This window comes from Microcaecilia unicolor, chromosome 2, assembly GCF_901765095.1.
Source record: "Microcaecilia unicolor chromosome 2, aMicUni1.1, whole genome shotgun sequence".
In the NCBI taxonomy this organism is placed as follows: domain Eukaryota; kingdom Metazoa; phylum Chordata; class Amphibia; order Gymnophiona; family Siphonopidae; genus Microcaecilia; species Microcaecilia unicolor.
The window spans coordinates 232,431,968-232,445,126 of NC_044032.1; the positions used below are offsets into that span (position 1 = coordinate 232,431,968).

The window sequence follows — 13,159 nt, forward strand, 5'->3', positions numbered from 1 at the left end:
AAAATAGAAAATATTTTCTACCGCATGTTTTGGGCACACGTCAAAATGGAATTACCGCCCATGGCACGCGGTAACCAGAAGGTAGTTCCAATTTGGCGTGCATGGATGTGTGTAGGCGCCTATGTGCCTTAGTAAAAGGGCCCCTTAATAAAGACTTTCTAGTAGCACCATACAACCTAATAGCCAGCCAGGTAACATAGGAAATGTTCCTGCAAGAGCAGTTCTGCCATTTCAAACAGCTGAAAATCCCTGCGCAGGTGAATCAGGCTATACGCGACGACAGGTGTTAACCTGTGTTGGAAAACAGAGCAACAAGTAGTATTAAAATGTATGCGGGTGACCTACTTTAAGTGTTCCATGCTATGCAGAGAGAATGCCGCCCACTTGTGATGCATGCACAATGGTGAGAAATTACAAGGGTCCAGCATAGTGTAGAAGGTTTTGTGGAAAATTGTCAATCTTTCACATTTAAATGCTGGTTTTGTCTTGTAATGCAAGTCGAAGGAAGCCCATGCAAGTTTTAAGGGCAGATGGGGCCCTTTTACTAAGCCGCAGTAGGTACTTAGGCGTATCAACATGCATCAATTCGAAGTTACTGCCCGGCTACTGCATGGCCCGCTGTGGTAATTTCGATTTTACATGTGTCCGCTACGCACGCCGTAAATAATTTTTATTTTCCGGCACATGGCGGAAACTGAGCGGTAATCGTCATTCTCACGTGTAGACCATTACCGCCCGGTTAATGCGTGAGAACTTACTGCTAAGTCAATGGGTGGCGGTAAGGTCTCAGGCCCAAAATGGATGCGTTCCAATTTTATTTTGCCGCACGTCCATTTTCATCCCCCCCAAAAAAGGCCTTTCTGCAGGTGTGCTGAAAAATGGACCTGTGCTCATCCAGTACATGCGTCTACACCAGCGCAGGGCCATTTTTCAGCGCACCTTAGTAAAAGTAACCCCATGGTGAATAGACAAATGTGCCTGTGTCCAAACAAAGCTAAAAGTGAAAGCATATTATCACTGCCTCTTCTTCTGCGCCTAACTATGAACCTCTCAAAGATTTGAAGCGCAGACAATTTTTGCAAAACTTATATTCAGGTACTGAAGAAAAGGCGCTGATGTATATTTACACCTTCAGTTTTGGTTCAGACATGCGCACAAGAAGCTGCGCTTACTGCAAAACCATATGCACATGCATCCGGCATACTCCCCCCATTTTTGGCACGGATTTGCTGCACATTAAATTTGCATATGATTAACTTGATGCATTCTATGCTATTACGCTCGTGGTAGAAGCCACATCTGTGCACGGCTCTACTGCAAGTCTTTCTGTATATCTATCTTAGGGGCCCTTTTACAAAAGTGTGTAGGCACCTATGCACGTCCAACACGCATCAAACTGGAATTATCACCTGGCTACCATTTGCCCCGGGCAGTAATTCCATTTTTGGCACGCACCCAAAACACGCAGTAGAAAATATTTTCTATTTTTTACCGTGTGGCGCTTACCTGGCAGTTTATGCATGCTGGCTAATTATCACCCGGTTAGCGTGTGAGACCTTACCACTAAGTCAATGGGTGGCGATAAGGCCGAAAATGGACGCTCGCTGATTTTTAATTTTGCTATACATCCATTTTTGGCCACAAAAAAAATATGCCTTTCTTCTAGGCACACTGAAAAATGGGCCTGTGCGCATCCAAAACATGCACTTCCACCAGTGCAGGCCACTTTTCCGTGCTTTAGTAAAAGGGCCCCTTAGTGTATAAGGTAAGGCACCAGACAGGGCCGGTTTAACCTATTGACCAGGTTAGGCTCTGGCCCAGGGTGCCAGAGATAAGGGAGCCAAATGCCTGAGCCTGTGATGTCACTGGCCCTATAAGTTGAGCTGGCCCAGAGCTTACCTAGTGGCATTGCGTGTGCAGGGGGGAAAAAGAGCAGGCAACCCTCTTCCTCTTTCTGTCTCAGGCCACCTTCCCCTGTCTACCTTTATAGGCAGTTTTCCCCTCCCAAACACAGGCAGCATTTCACCTAATGCTACCTGCATCATTGCCCTGGCATTTTCCTTCTGTCATGCCCCTGTGGAAATGGAAAGTTATGTCAAAGGAGGGGCCGGGGCGCAGTAGAGGGAAAACTTAGAGGCCAATGTGGGTAGTGTGAAGTGAAACACTATCAGTATTCAGGAGAGGGAAACCGCTTTTAAAGGCAGGCTGGGGGGGGGGGGGGAATGGTCTTGGGGGGCATGCCAATGGGAGGGCACCAAACCAAAAGTTGGATCATAGTAACATATAGTAACTTAGTAGATGACGGCAGAGAAAGACCTGTACGGTCCATCCAGGTGAAGCGGCCTCGCGAGACGTCAACTCTCGGCAGCCATTTTTAATCCAAAGACCGTCACAGCAACAGGATGCAGGGCAAGGGCAGCTCTCCGGGCAGGAAAGAGGGGGCTCTTTCCTGCCCCGAAGAGGTCACTAGACCACCTGGGCAATAGATAGTAAGGGGAGGGGAATATGTGACCCAGGGGGAGGGAAGGGGAATATGTGACAGGGGCAAGGATGCAAAAGGGGCAGGGCAGGGGGCAGGACATGTGTCCTCTTTTTGAAAGAACAAAATATGGTAATCCTAGCTTGTGTATCTCTCTCTTGGCTTCTTTCAGTTTCATCTGGTATTTTTTTTTTTTGTTACATTTGTACGCTGCGCTATCCCACTCATGGCAGGCTCAATGTGGCTTACATGGGGCAATGAAGGGTTAAGTGACTTGCCCAGAGTTACAAGGAGCTGTCTGTGCCGGGAATTGAACTCAGTTCCTCAGGACCAAAGTCCACCACCCTAACCACTAGGCCACTCCTCCTCTCCATGTTTCTCTTCTTGAGTTCTTCTGTATTTCAGGAATGCCAACTCTTTAGCCTTTATTTTCTCAGCCACTTGTTTGGAGAACCATATTGGTTTCCTTTTTCTCTTGCTTTTATTTACTCTCCTTACATAAAGGTTTGTGGCCATATTTATAGCTTCTTTCAGCCTGGACCACTGTCCTTCCACTTCTCATTTGTCCTCCCAGCCCATCAGCTCCTTCCTCAGGTATTCCCCCATTTTACTAAAGACAGCATGCTTGAAATCCAAGACTGAGTTTTGAGTGGCCACCACGGTACTTTGGCACCAGATAACTGAAAGCATGCCTGAAGATTTCAAAATGAAATCTCTGCACGTGCTTTGACTCTCCCAACCAGTGGCATAGCTACGTGGGGCCTGGGCCCCCATAGATTAGGCTCTGGCCCCCTGCCAACGATCCCCTTGAACCCCCCTCCCGCCACCAACCCTCCCCTGCCATCGCCGCCCGCCCCGCTGCCGCATCAGATACCTTGTTTGCTGGCGGGGGTCCCCGAACCCCGCCAGCCGAAGAGAGTCTTCTTCAGCGCCGGAGTAGCGCCTTCGTTCAACTAAGTTCCTGGTGTGATCAGCTGTTTCTGACGCCTTACGTCCTACACCGTGCATGTAGCCCCGTGCAGGACGTATGGCGTCAGAAACAGCTGATCACACCAGGAACTTAGTTGAACGAAGGCGCTACTCCGGCGCTGAAGAAGACTCTCTTCGGCTGGCGGGGTTCGGGGACCCCCGCCAGCAAACAAGGTATCTGATGTGGCGGCGGGGCGGGCGGTGACGGCGGGGGAGGTTGGTGGCGGGGGGGGGGTTCAAGGGGATCATCGGCAGGCTGGCAGGGGGATCCAATGTGGCGGCAGCGGCTCGGGGGGGAGCGGCTAAACAGTGACCCCCCACCTCGGGCTCTGGACCCCCCTCCCGGCGAGGTCTGGCTACGCCACTGCTCCCAACCTGTCCCTGACCTCTCTTTTCAACTGAGTGAAAAGTACATAAACTATGAACAGCATTCCTAGGTTGATCTGCACTGGGGGGGGGGGAGGAGGGGTAATTTTCAAACTTTTTAAATTTTTTTGCTTGGGTAACCACTTGTTTACACACCGGAATCTCTTTGACCACTGCCCATTATCTGGTTCTGTGCCAGCAGGGATTCTGAGCTGAAGAATAGATTCTCAACCCCCTGGATGTGGCTCTTATTTAAATGCTTGGCATGTAGACAGGCCAATGAGCAATCTTTTTGGCAGTCTTTAGGCTGGGCCACTTGCCAAGCAGCAAAGTAATAAAAGGCGAATTGCAGCAGTTTCTACAGTTCACTGCAAAGCTGCAATCCCATTAAGAAGTACAAGTTAGAAATAGAAGGTAAGTCAAAAGAGACATTTTTCAGCAAATCTGCGAGTTTAATTTTCTTGGTACTGTTGATGGCCTAAATGCAAAACTACTACAACTTATTAGCTTTTGCAAAGATATATTCTTTTTTTTTTGTATTAATCTGCTAGAAGTATTGTTGTGGTGCCTAGTGAATTCAAGTGTGCGCTGACTGTACATTTTGAATAGCAAATACTACAGAGAGCAAAAGTAAAAAGAAACTAAAAATGATCTGAGGTCCTCGTGCCAGTAGAACTTTTGTAGAAAGTTTCTAAGGAGCCAAACTTTTTTTTTTTTTTTGTAAGAATCACACTGTCCAGATCACTTTTGAACTGTACTCGGATACTGGAGCTGGTGGAGTTTACTGTTAGGGTCATTATCAGTTGACCATACTTATAGCCTTCTTAGCAGGAGAAGGTGTAGTTTTACACATATGCTGACTATAAAGACATTTGCTTTACTTTAAACCATGGCCCTGAGATAGTGTTCTAGGTCAAGGCTGCTAAGGCAGTAACCTTAGGGGCCCTTTTACTATGGTGCACCTAAAAGTGACCTGCGCTGGTGTAGGCGTGTGTTTTGGACGCACGCAGGTCCATTTCCTCAGCGCGCAAGGAAAAAAAGGCATTATTTTTGTGCCTGAAAATGGATGTGCGGCAAAATCAGCGCGTGTCCATTTTTGGGCTGAGACCTTACCACCACCCATTGACTTAGTGGTAAGGTCTCATGTGCTAACCGGGCGGTAAATGGCCAGCGCGCGTCAACTGCCGATTACCACCGGGTAAGCGCCACGTGGTAGAAAATAGAAACTATTTTCTACTGTGTGTTTTATGCGTGCATCAGAAATGGAATTACCGCCCGGGGCACGTGGTACCCGGGCAGTAATGCCAGTTGGACGCGCGTAGGCACCTATGCACCTTAGTAAAAGGGCCCCTTAACGAGCAAAGGTTAAATGTTATGTGTGAAATCATTTTGCATTGTCATTTTTGGTTTTACTGAAAATCTGCCCTTTGCTGTACTTATATATACGTGCTTATTTTATTTTATTTTTTTTACTTGAAAAATTGATCAGACACTTTTTAAGCTGTTTGGGCTGTACACCCCTCTTCTACCCCCACCAGAAACACAGAGCAAAATATCCCAAACAGAATCATACGCAAATCAGAGATCTTAAAGCAAAGACAGCAGATAACAAAACAAATATTTGTTCTATGATAAGGGCAATAAGGTTGATTGATAGCCCACTATTAGCCAGCGCCAGAGATGTAATTTGGTTATTGGAATCAGGAATGCGGAAGATACAATTGTACATTTAAAGACATTTGCCAGACTTTCTTAGATTTTTTTGCATGTAAATAAAAGTTTACAAAAATAAACAGATGCTTTTATATTGGGCCTAATGCAATACATTTATGACTAGCTTTTAAAAGTTATCAGCTTTATGAAACACTTTGATCTTTTGAGGGAAATTGTATGCAACTCTATAGTAACATAGTAAATGTTGGCAGAAAAACACCTGCACCGTCCATCCAGTCTGCCCAACAAGCTGACCAGAGTTGAATCTGGCACTCTGCACAGGTTCCACTTCTTCAACATATACCACTATCTTCATAGTGTTTTTTTTCAATTGTAACACCTTTTCCTCCAATGCATTCATTTGACCCGATAAGGTGTTTATCATTGGGTGAATAGTTTTAGCTAAATCTGAAGTCTCCAAAATAGATATAGCTAAATAAGAACATAAGAGTAGCCATACTGGTCCATCAAGCCCAGTATCCTGTTTTCCAAACAGTAGCCAAGCCAGGTCACAAGTACCTGGCAGAAACCCAAATTGTGGCAACACTCCATGCTAAAGTCTCCCCTAAGGAATTGGCGAAACAATTGTTTATCTTCAGAACAGATACCTAAGGGGTCCTTTTACTAAGTCGCGGTAGCGTTTTTAGCTCACGGTAGAAAATAACTGGTGTTTTGGCATTTAGAGTAACAGCTAAGAGTGAGATTTTTTGCTCAAATGCTTTTTTAAAAGGAAAGTATATCTGTTTAGAGGACAAAAATTAATGTGTTTCCTGATTTATCAAAAGTATCTCAGAAGCGACGGACGCGATTTCTCCTCCACTGGAGTTTTGCAATTAGGGGCAACATTCTATCTTAAATTTCCATGTACGTGTATAATTACTTTTCAGTCCTCTAAACATATTTTTTGGGATCCTAAGCACCTTTCCTTCTTTTTGGTGGTTAAGGGGGCCTTTTACTTAGCCTCGGTAACATGTTTAGCTCACTGTAGAAATCAGCTGGCAGTAAACACCGAGACACTCATAGAAATATAATGGGCGAGCGACCTAAAAACAATACCATGGCTTAGGGGTCCTTTTACTAAAGTGCGCTGAAAAATGGGCTGCGGTAGTGTAGGCACGTGTTGTGGAAGCGTGCATCCATTTTTCAGCGCACCTGTAAAAAAAGGCCTTTTTAAAAAATGTTGCCAAAAATGGACGTTTGCCAAAATAAAAATGGGCACATGTCAATTTTGGGTCTGAGACCTTACCGCCCAGTGGCGTAGCCAGACTGCCAATTTTGGGTGGGCCTGAACCCAAAGTGGGTGGGCACAAAATTTTCTCTCTACCCCCCCCTCCCCCAGCAAAATTTAGTCACATTCAGATACATTTGTCACACAGGGTAAAGTGCTGCTTTTCAGTGCATCCGATTTCAGACAATTTATTTAATAGCCTAATCCTTTTCAGTGAGCTTTCAGAGGCCAAAACCTCCTGCCTCAGGTCAGTATAATGCTGTTACAGTATCCTCTCCTGACCTAAGGAAGGAAGTATTGGTCTCTGAAACTTTATTAACACCTTATTACTTTATCCTAAATTAAAAATAAAATTATTTTCTTTACCTTTGTTGTATGGCCATTTACTTTTTCTCATTGTGTTGCTCCCAGTCTCTAGATTCTGCTTTCCTTCGTTTTCGCTTAACTCTTCTGCCACGGTTTCCTGGCCATTTCTCATTTTTCTCTCCTTTTTCTTTGCGTTCTTCAATATTTTTCTGCCTCTCTCTGTGTCCAGATTTAATTAATTCTTACTATCCATTCTTTAATTTCCTTCATCTACTTATGGCTTTTCATCTTTTTCTCACCCTTGTTCTCCCCATGCCCCTTCCTCTTATTCTCCAGTCTTTCACTACTCTCCTTTTCCATCCAGCAGCTCTCTTCTTTCTCTCCCCATCCTTCCAGTGTCTCCCCTCTCTCTCCCCATCCTTCCAGTAGTCTCCCCTCTTTCTTTCTGCATCCTTCCATCCACTGTCACCTCTTTCTCCCTACCCTTCCAACCAGCGTCTTCCCCTCCCCATCCTTCTACCCATCTACCTTCTCTCCTGATCCTTCCATCTATTGTCTCTCTCCCTCCTTCTAACCAGTGTCTATCTGTCTACCCTTTTCTGTTCAGTGTCCCTTCTCTCTCCACATCCTTCCAGTCTCTCCCCTTTTTCTCTGCATCCTTTCATCCATCTCCCCTCTTTCTCTGCCATCCTTCCATCTGTTTTCCCTCTTTCTCTGCCATCCTTCCATCTGTTTTCCCTCTTTCTCTCCCCATCCTTCCATTTTCCCTCTTTCTCTGCCATCCTCCCATCTGTTTTCCCTCTTTCTCTCCCCATCCTTCCGTTTTCCCTCTTTCTCTGCCATCCTCCCATCTGTTTCCCTCTTTCTCTCCCCATCCTTCCGTTTTCCCTCTTTCTCTGCCATCCTCCATCTGTTTCCCTCTTTCTCTCCCCATCCTTCCGTTTTCCCTCTTTCTCTGCCATCCTCCCATCTGTTTTCCCTCTTTCTCTCCCCATCCTCCGTTTTCCCTCTTTCTCTGCCATCCTCCCATCTGTTTTCCCTCTTTCTCTGCCATCCTCCCATCTGTTTTCCCTCTTTCTCTCCTCATCCTTCCATTTTCCCTTTTTCTCTGCCATCCTCCCATCTGTTTTCCCTCTTTCTCTCCCCATCCTTCCGTTTTCCCTCTTTCTCTGCCATCCTCCCATCTGTTTTCCCTCTTTCTCTCACCATCCTTCCATTTTCCCTCTTTCTCCCCATCCTGCCATCCATTTTCCCTCTCCCGATTCAGGCCCACCAGCCCCAGCTCCCATTGCCGGCCACTGCTGCTTTTCCTGATGAGCAGCAGGGCCGGCGCTACAAAAAGAAGAAGCGCTCAGCTGACTGAGCTGAGCGCCAACGCAAACGACGACTCGACGAGAAAAAATGTTTTTAAAAAAACGCGGCACCGGAGGCAGCCTCGAAGGATTGGCTGCTGGCTCTGCAGGCTCCTCCCATCTCTTACGTCACTGCCCCTGCTTCGCTCCACCCAGGCCCACCCGTAGCTACGCCCCTGTTACCACCAGCCATTGACTTAGCAGTAAGGTCTCTCACGTTAACTGTGTGGTAATCGAAGTCAGAATTACCACCGATTTTCTCCCTTGCGCCAGAAAATAAAATATATTTTCTGGTGCGCGTAGCAGATGCACGTCAAAAATAAAATTACTGCACAGGCTGTGTGGTAGCCGGACAGTAACTTCTAATTGACGCGTGTTGGGCACTCGTAGGCACCTATGCAGCTTAGTAAAAGGACCCCTCAGTAAAAGACCCCCAAACAGCAGGGGAGGTCTACGCAAATTGGGGATTTAACGTTGGACTCTCTATCTTCTGAAGGTTCAATGTTACTTCTCACTTTGGGTAATAGCTGTGAGTGAGATATTTTGCTCAAATGTTATACAGCACTTCTCTAGCGAAACTATGGCTAGAGTCGGCATGCTGAACCAATGATTCACACATTTCCCTGCACTCGCAATTGAAAGCTAAGTCTGGATTTGATTCTTTCATGTTTTATTTGGATCCCTCATATACTCTGTGGAGATAGCATTTATGTATATCAAAGGGATTTTTGCCTATGACGAAAAATATACCCAACATTTACATACACAAAAACTCCACCCTTGTTATTAACCTATAACTAATGGGTTGGAGGTTGGGCTTGAATCAGAGGCTTTTCCCCTTAACCTTTCAAACAATACGAATGCACCTCATAGAGTTATAGTTGTTGTGTTCTTTTGAGAGTTTTCTTTTGCCAATTACCTTGAGAGTCATATTTATACTAGTAAAACAGGCCCGTTTCTGACACAAATTAAATGAGCGCTAGCAAGGTTTTCCTCGGAGTGTGTATGTTTGAGAGAGTATGTGTGAGATTGACTGTGTGTGAGAGAGAGAGTGAATGTGCGAGTGTGTCTGTGTGTGTGTGACACTGCTGGGTGCGAGTGTGTCTCCTCTGTCCCCCCCTCCAGCCACCCAGTGATTCTCCTCTCTCCCCTGCTCCCCCTTCAGCCACCCACCAATTCTACTTTTTCCCTTGCCCCCCTCCAGCCACCCACCGATGCTCTTCTCTCCCCTGCCCCCCTCCAGCCACCCACTGAGTCCTCTGTCCCCTGCCCCCCAGCGAGTCTCCTCTCTCACCTGCCCCCCTCCAGCCACCCAGCGATTCTCCTCTCTCCCCTGCCCCCCTCCAGCCATCCAGCGATTCTCCTTTTTCCCTTGCCCCCCCCCTCCAGCCACCCAGCGATTCTCCTGTGTCCCCTGCTCCCCTCGATTCTCCTCTCTCCCCTGCCCCCCTCCAGCCACTCCTCCACTTTAATCAGCATATATTAAATTCCCCCCATGTGCTACAGAAAAGCACTGAGCACATCCTATATAATAAAACACACCTCCAATGTTCTGAAGCCGAGAAAGTGAAGCCTTTAAGCCTTGAAATTCGTGTGCTCTGTAAGGCTCCATCTCCTCAATTGATGACATGTAGTTCCGGAACGTTGCAGGAATGCTTCAAGACTTGAAGGCTTCACTTTCTCGGCTTCAGAACTTTGGAGGTGCGTTTTATTATATAGGATGACTGGATTTGGTACTCTCTTCCCTTTCATTGGTGATATGTACCTAGGGTATATGACACCCGGAGCCAGGCTTTTTTTAACACCCCCTTCCAAAACCCAATACTAGGCATACTGAGAATACAAAGCACTCAGGACCTATAGAGCAGTAATTTCTATGAGCCACATAAGGGTGTACCTAGGAAAAGGAAGCATCTTAAACATTGCAGTGAGAACTGAAACATCAATTCACCTGTTGTAAAACGAAGATCGTCGATCCTGCACAATGAATGCCAACTGAAAGCCATGTCTTTTTCACAGACACATCCTAATCCACTATAGAATAAGTAACCACAAACTTTCTATTTACAGAAAAATTACTGAATCCCCAAGAAGCCAGATTCTGCATACAGTGCACCACAGAAACAGAAAATGACCCCTAGTACTGTGCAAAATATAAAGATAGCAGATGTAAATTTCACCACTTTATTTATTTATTTATTTATTTATTACATATGTATCCCGCACAATTCCCGCTCATCGCAAGCTCTATGCGGCTTACATAGTAACAAATCACAAAATCATGAAGTTAACAAATAAAAATAAAACAAATACAGGAAATAAAATACAATTTTATTGGACTAATACATTTAGCTTTCAGAGGCCAAAACCTTCCTTCTCAGGTCATTACAGTATACTGCTGTTACAGTATCCTATCCTGACCTGAGGGGGGGGGGGGTTGTTCTACGAAAATTAGTCAAAATGTATTAAAATTAGTCCAATAAAAAGATTACATTATTTCCATGTTCTATTTATAAACATTTATTAACACAGCTCCAATACTACTTTATCCTAAAACAAAAAATGAAAAAAAATGTATTTACAGTTTGTTGTCGCTGGTTTCTGCTTTTCTCCTCTTCACTCTCTCCCTTCCATCCAGCTCTGCCTTCTCTCTCTTCCTGTCCCTGCCATCCAGTGTCTGCCCTTTCTCTCCTGTCCCCTCTCTCTCCCTCTGCCCCTTCCAACCATCTGCCCTCTCTCTCCCTTCCATCTAGCATCTGCCCTCTATCTCTGCCCCTTCCATCCATCATCTGCCCGTCTGCCCTCTCTCTCTCTTTCCCCCTTCCAACCACTGTCTGCTCTCTCTCTCTCCCTTCCATCCAATGTCTGCCCTTTCGGTCTGCCCCTTCCATCCACCATTTGCCCTCCTCCCATCCATCCAGTATCTGCCCTCCCTCTCTCTCCCTTCCATCCAGGATCTGTCCTCTCTTTCTCTCTCTCTCTCTCTCTCTGCCCCTTCTTTTCAGACCCCAGTTCCAGCCCCAGCCCACTTCTTATTTATTATTTATTTATTTGTTGCATTTATACCCCGCTCTTTCCCGCTCGGTAGCAGGCTCAATGCGGCTTACATAGTATGGAATTACATAGTATCACAGAAAGAACACAGCTGTAGCAATAGTAGAGGTATGATGTGGTTGTTAGGAAATAGGTTGAGATAGGTGAAATGGGCAGGGGATGTAGGGGTAGGAGAGGGAGGAGTGGTGTAGAGCCCCCCCCCTTTTCAGACCCCAGTTCCAGCCCCATTGTCTCATCAACCCCCAGTTTCAGCCCCAGCCCTTTTCTCCCACCAGTCCCTGAGCCTCAGCCCCAGCCACCTTCTCCCTGTCCCCTTTTGAGCCCCCAGTCCTAGCCCCTGCCCCTTGTCAGCCCCCAGTTCCAGAACTAGCTCCCTTATCCCACCTACCCTCCTTTTCAGCTCCCAGTTCCAGTCCGCTTCATCCACCTGCCTTGCATTATGGTCCCCCCTTTTCAGCCCCATTCTCCCTCCTGCCCCAGGCATGGCCCCAATTCCAGCTCCCTTCTCTCATCTGAGCCCCCCCCCCCCCCGGCCGACCCAATCCCCACCTGTCTACCCTCAGCTCCCTCGACAGCCCCCTTCTCTCTGCTACCCGGCCCCCTGCAATGCATTTTAAAAACATCAGAATCAGCAGCACTGCACCAATGTGCAGCGCCTCACGTCTGTCTGTGAAAGAAGCAGATCACCTCGGGCCTTCCCTCACTGTGCCCTCCCCTCCCTTCTGATGTAACTTCCTATTTCCGCGAGGGCAGGACACAGTGAGGGAAGGCCCAAAGCAATCTGCTTCTTTCACAGGCGGACGCAAGGCGCTGCACACAGGCGCAGCGCTGCCGATTCAGATGTTTTTAAAATGCATTGCAGGGGGCCGATTGGCAGAGAGAAGGGGGCTGTTGAGGGAGCTAAGGGTAGACAGGTAGAGACTGGGGACTGCAGCGCCAGCAGCATGAATGAAAACAGGATGGGGTGGGAGCGGAGCACCCTCCTTTATTCTTACACCTGGGGCGGACCACCCCGCCCTTGGTACGCCACTGCCTGGTCAGTATTCAGTGGGTCAATATAGGGTTAGACACTTCCAGAGATCAAATACATTTAATATATAAACACTTTACCAAACCATGTAAGCTCTTCTGGGCAGGGAGATACAAGTCCTTACTGGTAGAAGCCATATATAAATTCTTTTTAATTTTATTAAAGTTAAACTTTATTAACATTTAAATATTGTAAACGGTCCTGCTGCTCCACTATGGGGGGAGGAAGCTGCCGCCTCCCGCGAATAGCAAGATCTTCACAAACTGCCACCAGTGGACACTTCAAAACATTCCTTTATTTTTCAGGTTAATGACAAAAAAACTTCACTTCAGAGCCCTGGGTTAGGGCTTATCTACCTGGTTTGGTAAACCAGCCCACTGAACACAAGGTCTCTGCCCTCTTCCTTCCCTGAGGGGGAGGCAATAGTCCTTTTGAAATCTCGCCTTTTGTCAAAGTCAGTAGGAAACAAAACAGGGCTGGCCCCAAGCAGGATTTCCCCTCTTCCCACCAGGCAGTCCTCCTTCATAAACAAGCCTTTCAAATTCAACAGAGTTTCTCAAAATAATCAAGGTTTCAGTTTTGGGAGCAGGTTTGTAATTCTCCCCAGGTTATCAATAGAAATCAAACAAAATAAAACATGGATAAGATGATACCTTTTTTAT

At 46.5% G+C, this 13,159-nt stretch overlaps 1 protein-coding gene across 3 annotated transcripts in view; it reads left to right on the forward strand.

The window, feature by feature from the left end:
• Window positions 1-4,182: 4,182 nt before the first annotated feature.
• LOC115463361 overlaps window positions 4,183-13,159 on the forward strand; it is a 209,087-nt gene continuing 200,110 nt past the window's right edge. Inside the window, exon 1 of one of the 3 annotated variants that reach the window (XM_030193785.1) lies at window positions 4,183-4,228. The gene's annotated coding sequence lies outside the window, so the exon portion shown is untranslated. The remainder of the gene's footprint in view (window positions 4,229-13,159) is intronic. The other 2 variants (XM_030193784.1, XM_030193786.1) reach the window with 2 other exon arrangements.